This window comes from Suncus etruscus, chromosome 10, assembly GCF_024139225.1.
Source record: "Suncus etruscus isolate mSunEtr1 chromosome 10, mSunEtr1.pri.cur, whole genome shotgun sequence".
NCBI classification, from domain to species: Eukaryota; Metazoa; Chordata; class Mammalia; order Eulipotyphla; family Soricidae; genus Suncus; species Suncus etruscus.
The window spans coordinates 89,480,082-89,486,940 of NC_064857.1; positions in this window are offsets into that span (position 1 = coordinate 89,480,082).

The following is a 6,859-nucleotide window of genomic DNA, read 5'->3' on the forward strand; positions in this document are numbered from 1 at the left end:
TCCTCATTCTAAAGTCTTGGTGGCTTCCTGGACCAACATGAGGTTGGACAGTGGAAGGGCCCCAGTCTGGGGACATTTGCTCCCTCTGGCTGCTGTGCTGGCCAGCCCCTTCTCTGGTTTGGTTGAGGGTTTGAAATACTTGCCTTTTCCAGTAGACTTTGGCCTTGTGCCCCTGGCTTAAGAAACACAGTCATAAAAAAAAAAGAACAAAGATAAATGTGGGATGGAAAATAGGGAGGACTAGTTTCTTCGCTATCATTTTTATATAGTTAACTTTTGTTTCAAATTCATTAGGTTCACTAGAATACATTTGTTAGCCAAGTAGCTCCCTGACAGTGCAAAAAGCCTTGAAGGCTGGATTTGTGCAGAACCAGAAAACTCTTATTTTTTCTTTATTTAAACACCATGGTTACATGGTTGTTCATAATATAGGTTTTTTTTGGTTTTTTTTTTTTTTTTGCCCCATAGTTACAAAGTTTGAGTTTCAGTCAATAATGTCCAACACCCTTCACCAGTGAACCTTTCCCATCACCAATGTTCCTAGTTTCATTCTTGCCCTTCTGCCTGCCTTCCTTCGGAGCAAACATTTCTCTTCTTCTCTTCTCTTCTCTTCTCTTCTCTTCTCTTCTCTTCTCTTCTCTTCTCTTCTCTTCTCTTCTCTTCTCTTCTCTTCTCTTCTCTTCTCTTCTCTTCTCTTCTCTTCTCTTCTCTTCTCTTCTCTTCTCTTCTCTTCTCTTCTCTTCTCTTCTCTTCTCTTCTCTTCTCTTCTCTTCTCTTCTCTTCTCTTCTCTTCTCTTCTCTTCTCTTCTCTTCTCTTCTCTTCTCTTCTCTTCTCTTCTCTCTCTCTCTCTCTCTCTCTCTCTCTCTCTCTCTCTGTTTTTAGGCCACACCTGGTGATACTCAGGGGTTACTCCTGGTTATGCGCTCAGAAATTGCTCCTGGCTTGCGGGACCATATGTGACACTGGAGGGTCGAACCATGGTCAGTCCTATATCGAGTTGGGTTGGAGATCATGTATGTGGGGCGATCTTATAACTCATGGAATTTATTTTACAATTGTTTTTATTTGCATCTCCCTGATGATTAAAGCTATGAAGCAATTTTAAATGTGCCTTTGGCTATCTGTATTTCTTCTTGGAGGGAATGTACAGAACTTATTTTAATTACAAAATGTTCTTTTTCTTGTTTTTGTTTTTGGGCCGCACCCAGTGATGCTCAGGGGTTACTCCTGGCTACATGCTCAGAAATCTCTCCTGGCTCGGGGGACCATATGGGACACTGGGGAATTGAACCACAGTTCATCCTAGGTCAGTGCATGCAAGGCAAATACTCTACTGCTGAGCCACCACTCTGGCCCCTTTAATCACAAAATTTAATCTAAATGTTTCATTCCTATGCAGGAAAGGAACAAAGGGACTTGAATATTTATTTTTATATTATTTAATTATTAATATGCAACCATTTAATTTTCTCTTTTTAGTCCCTCCCCTCTTTGCCTTCCTTTCCTTGTTGGCATTGTTGGAGTTGTGGGAAGTTGCCTGGTGTGGTACTCACAGAGGTGGTCCAACAATTTGTAGTACTTGCACACACAGCATGGTGCTCACAGGGCTTTGTGCTTCTTTATGGTGCTTGCTCCTGTGCCCTCTGGTATGAACACTCTAAGTTGAGGTGCACAGCTATGGGTATGTGGTTCTCAGAGGTCACCACCATGGAGTTCATATACATGCTCACCAGAAGTCTCACTTTCTGGCATGGTTCCTGTCTATCTTTTAGTGACCCAGTGGTCCTTAGAGGCTAATCTCAGCTCAGTACTAGGGGGGAAGTCACTCCTGGCAGTAGACAGGGAACAATGTTGTGCTAGAGATCACACCCAGGACTCCATCCTTGACACAGTCCTAGAAATGACTTATGGTCTTCCCCAACATTACTGCCAAGAGTGATCCCTGAGGACTGTCTATTATTGACCCAAGATAACATATAAATATATAAATAAATAAATTCTGGGTATTTGAAACTAGTCTCCAGAGTTCCCTGAAGATGAGCAGGATGGCATGAGGGAACAAGCTAGAAAGAAGGATTGGGGAGAAATGGGTTTCAATTCTATCTCTGAGACTACTATCAAGAAGATACAGGCCCCATACCAGAGATTTTCTTCCTAGCCTGGGGAGTCCTGGGAGGCTTGGCAGGCCCCCAGCCATCCTTGTCTTTTTCCCCTGACTCCAGGCCTTCCCTGGGTGCCAGCTCAGATGGCCAGAAGTGGGTTCAGGTGGACTCTTAGTGGTCCTCAGGTTCCCCCCTCCCTCCGTACTCCAGCGGGGAGGTGCATGGGAAGGAGGGCGGGCAGACATCTGGCTTTCTATTTCGTCCTTGATTCTGGAGACCAGCTCTTGCCAGGTACAGGGTTTTTCTCCCCTGGACTTCAGTCTTTCCCTGGACATCGGTCTAGGTGGACTCTATAGGGGTCAACAGGCTTTCCCCCTATCTCTCCCTACACTAATGGGAATGCACTCTGGGAGGAGGGCAGGCTGTTCTAGCACTGGTTTATATTGGGACAGTCAGTGGAAACTTTTTCTCTTTTTTTCATATTGATATTATTGTGTGCATATATTCTATATATCCATAATATCCATCTTGTATTGGGACCTTGATACTGCCCTACAAAGCTCATTTCTAATATTTTATTGCCTCAGTCCCAACCCTTACTTCCCCCCATCCTCCCATGTAGGTGCAGCTAATGACATGAAACTCACCACATAGAATGATAAGTGCAGTTAGAGAAATAACTACACTGAAAACTATCATAACAATGTGAATGAATGAGGGAAAAAGAAAGCCTGACTCGAGTACAGGTGTGGGTGGGGTGGGGAGTAGGTAGATCTGGGAAATTGGTGGTGGGAATCCTGCACTGGTGAAGGGGGGTGTTCTTTACATGACTGTAATCATACAAGTACAATTATATTTGTAACCACGGTGTTTAAATAAAGATAATTAAAAAAAAGAAGATACATATCTTCTTGAGTTGTAGTCCTCTAGCCTCGAAGGGAGAACAAATTTGCTTATTGTCAAGAGCATGCCATTAAAAGCCCTCAAGGAGAGACTGTACAGGCAGGACTTGGCATGATACCAAAAGATATATGGTGATTGATATACTTGGCAGTTAGGTGTTACTGTTTTACGGAAGAAATGGGAGACATTGAGCTCTTGCCTTCAACTCCCTTGTTTGTAATAGGTCAGTTTAACGTTAAAACTTTGAATCATGAATTTTAGAATCTTGGATTTCATAATGGTTATGTATATTAAATATATACATATTATATACAATAATTAAATATTAAATGATTTCATTAAATAATTAAATTTTGGTATTCTGTTTATGACTGAAACCCAACTACAAACATGCTTGTAATCATGGTGTTTAAATATTTATAATAAAAAATGAGTTTCCAGAAGGACTCCGCCCATTTTCGGCATATTTGATTTTTCCCCGGTTTATTACTTTTCACTTCTTCAAACAAAACCACATAACTTGAACTATCTAGTCCTGCCTCCCAACTAGAGCGGGAAATAAGGAAGGTACCAAGACCAAACAGGTGTAGGACCACTAAGTAATTAGCTAAGTTAGTTAGTAGTTAGGGGACCACTTATTCTGGCAGCCCCGGGGGTGAGGGAGGAGGATATAGGAGGTAGGATGGGAACGGAGGTGGAGGGAGGACAATTCGGTGATGGGAATTACCCTGATTTTATGTTAATATGTACCTAAAATATTATTGTCAATGATATGTAGGCCACTATGATTAAAATAAAAATTATATTAAAATAAATTCTAAAAAAGGACCACATTAAATAGAAAAGAATAGAATAATTTTATAAATACTAAAGTCTTTATATTCAGAAATATTTAAAATAAGGTTTGTGGTTCTATATAGTATTTTTACAAAGTTCCTGTAATTGTTTTTTAGCTAAATCTTACAACACTAAAGTGAAAGGTAATTTTTATCCCATATTTGAATTTATGCTGTTACTGTTATTTTTGTCAGGTCACATGTTTCCTATATTTTAAATTTTATGATGATATGATTTTTAGTACGCAGTAATAAAAGAAGACTCATCTTCTGAAAAAATATAAAAAAATAAAGTTTTTAAAAAAGAAAATGGAAAAAATTAAATATTAAAGCCTAACAGTAATGTAGCAAGTCAGCCCCTGAAGAGGTTGACTGATGGTGGGATGGAGAATGAGGCCCTTTTCTTCCAGCTCGGAGCACGCGTCTGCCACCCTGTCTAGCCCACGGTTCTGAGGTGAAACGGCGGGTAAACAGCTCTCAGACAGTCAGGCTCGTGGAAATATTTGCTTTATTCGGATGGACAAAACTGAAGTCCAAAGACTCAGATTCAGTCCCAGCCAGCCAAAAGCCCCGGCCTTCCACAGACCTCTCTTTTTATACTCCAGAGTCAGGTACCACCCAATGGTGGGATCAGATACCAACCAATGGTGAACGCAGAATCAGGTCTTACCCTAGGGTGGGGGCAGAATGCCAGGTCACACCCTAGGGTAGGGCACAATCACCAATCAGTTTAGGGTGAGTAACATAGTAATCCCCCAAAATATTTACATACACAACAATTCCCCCGTTTGTTTTTAGTAAAGAAACAATATTGTCTACAATTATTAAAAGAAAAATTAGTCAATAATAAAAGAGCGGCTGTTTGCAAAAGCGCATCACAGGAAAATGTAAAGAAAAACTTCTAACCTAAGCACAGGGTATCTAAAACCAGAAACATGTATCAAGGAATCAACTACAAGCTCCTGAGAAGATAAATTTAAGACGTACATAGATCTTTCGAAGAGACACCAGAAAGGTTGTGTAGCAGGCAAGACAGTAATATACAATAAGTCGGGCCGGGAAGGTGGCGCTAGAGGTAAGGTGTCTGCCTTACAAGCGCTAGCCAAGGAACGGACCGCGGTTCGATCCCCCGGCGTCCCATATGGTCCCCCCAAGCCAGGGGCGATTTCTGAGCACATAGCCAGGAGTAACCCCTGAGCGTCAAACGGGTGTGGCCCCCCAAAAAAATATATATATATATACAATAAGTCCTCACTTAAGTGTCAATAGGTTCTTGGAAATAGCAAGTTTAGGCTAAAAGACATTTAACTGAAGTGGGTCTTCAAATAATGTCAGTTTCATTCAATGTAGGTTGAGAATGGGGATTTTTTTTTCCCTCAGTGTTTTGGACAAAAGAATGTCGAATGAAGGACCAGAGAGATAGCACAATAGGTTGGAACACACAGTACTTTTGCATATGGGGGACTTAGGTTTCATTCCAGTACTGCATACTCTGCCCAGCAGGCTCCATTAGCAAGCATAGCCTCTAAGCATCGCTAAATATTTCCCCAAATGAAACCGGGACTGTCCTAGGGATACAGAGGTGAAGGAAAAGCACAGCCCAATAAGAAACAGATAACTCGGCAATTCGAGAGCAGTCTGTGTGGTGCTTCGAACTAGGATAATAAGGTATTGTGGGAACAAGTCAGTCCCACAGCGTTTCATTAAGACAGTGGACTTTGACTAGGCAGGCAAAAATAAAGGGTAGGGGGGAGCATGGAGGTAAGGCGGTTTCCTTGCATGCAGAAGGACAGTGGTTCTAATCCTGGCATCCCATATGGTCCCCCGAGCCTGCCAGGAGCAATTTCTGAGCCTTGAAGGAGTAACCCGTGAGCGCTGCTGGATGTGACCCCCCAAAAAAACCCCAAAACAAACAAACAAACAAACAAAAAAGAACATATTATGAGAACAAGAACTGGGCAAACCTATGAAACTAAAGGGTAAGTGAGAATATTGATTGAATATTTTCCAGTGTGATTGTGAGGTATCTCTTTCCTGGCTCTTGTGCTTCCCCATGTGAGCATTTTCAGGTATTAGAATGTTGCTTGGTGAGCTCAGAGGTTAAAAGTATTTTCTCCACCTTGGAGATTTACTGGCATCTTAACCTGAAATTTGTACTTTGGGTTCTTTTCCCTATGGATCAGCCCAGATTTCTCTTGAACACCTCCCTCTATTTTCCCATCCCTCTCCCTCATATTTCTCAAAATAAATGTCTCTTTTTACTATATTGCTTCACTGAAAAAAAAAAAAAAGCAAAAAAAGAGATTATTGAGGCAGATTTTTTTCCAAATCCATGGATCTGATTTTGTTTCACTCTTCCAGGAAATAAATATTCTCATTTCGGGGCCAGAGAGAGCGTGGAGGTAGGGCTTTTGCCTCTCATGCAGAAGGTCATTGGTTCGAATCCCAACATCCCATATGATCCCCCAAGCCTGCCAGGAGCTATTTCTGAGCGTGGAGCCAGGAGTAACTGCGGAGGACTGCTGGGTGTGACCCAAAAACCAAAAACCAAAAATTAAATAAATAAATAAATAAATAAAAATCACATTCCATCTTAGCTAGTGCTGGAGGACTAGATTCTGATAGATTATAACTCTGATTTCCTTTGAGATAACTACATTTTGACAACTACACGTACAAAAATGCAGACTTTTTAGATCTGTTGTTATTTCTTTGTTAGGTAACCCATTCACACACCAAAATTCAGAAATGCACTTATATGCATTTACAGTGAAAACTCCTCTCTTGACACTCTATCCTAGTCATCCAGATCTTTTTACTAGGACAGTTTATGCTATTAGTGTTTGGTGTGTCCTTTCAACAATGTTGTATTAATGTGGTTCAAATACTGCTTTCCCAAAATGGCATCTTTCTTTAATTACATCTAGGTATGAGAACATAGTTTTGCCACCTTCTTTGAATCTGGATAATCTTACTATTTGTTTTTTCTGGGTTGGGTGACATCCTGCTCCCTATTC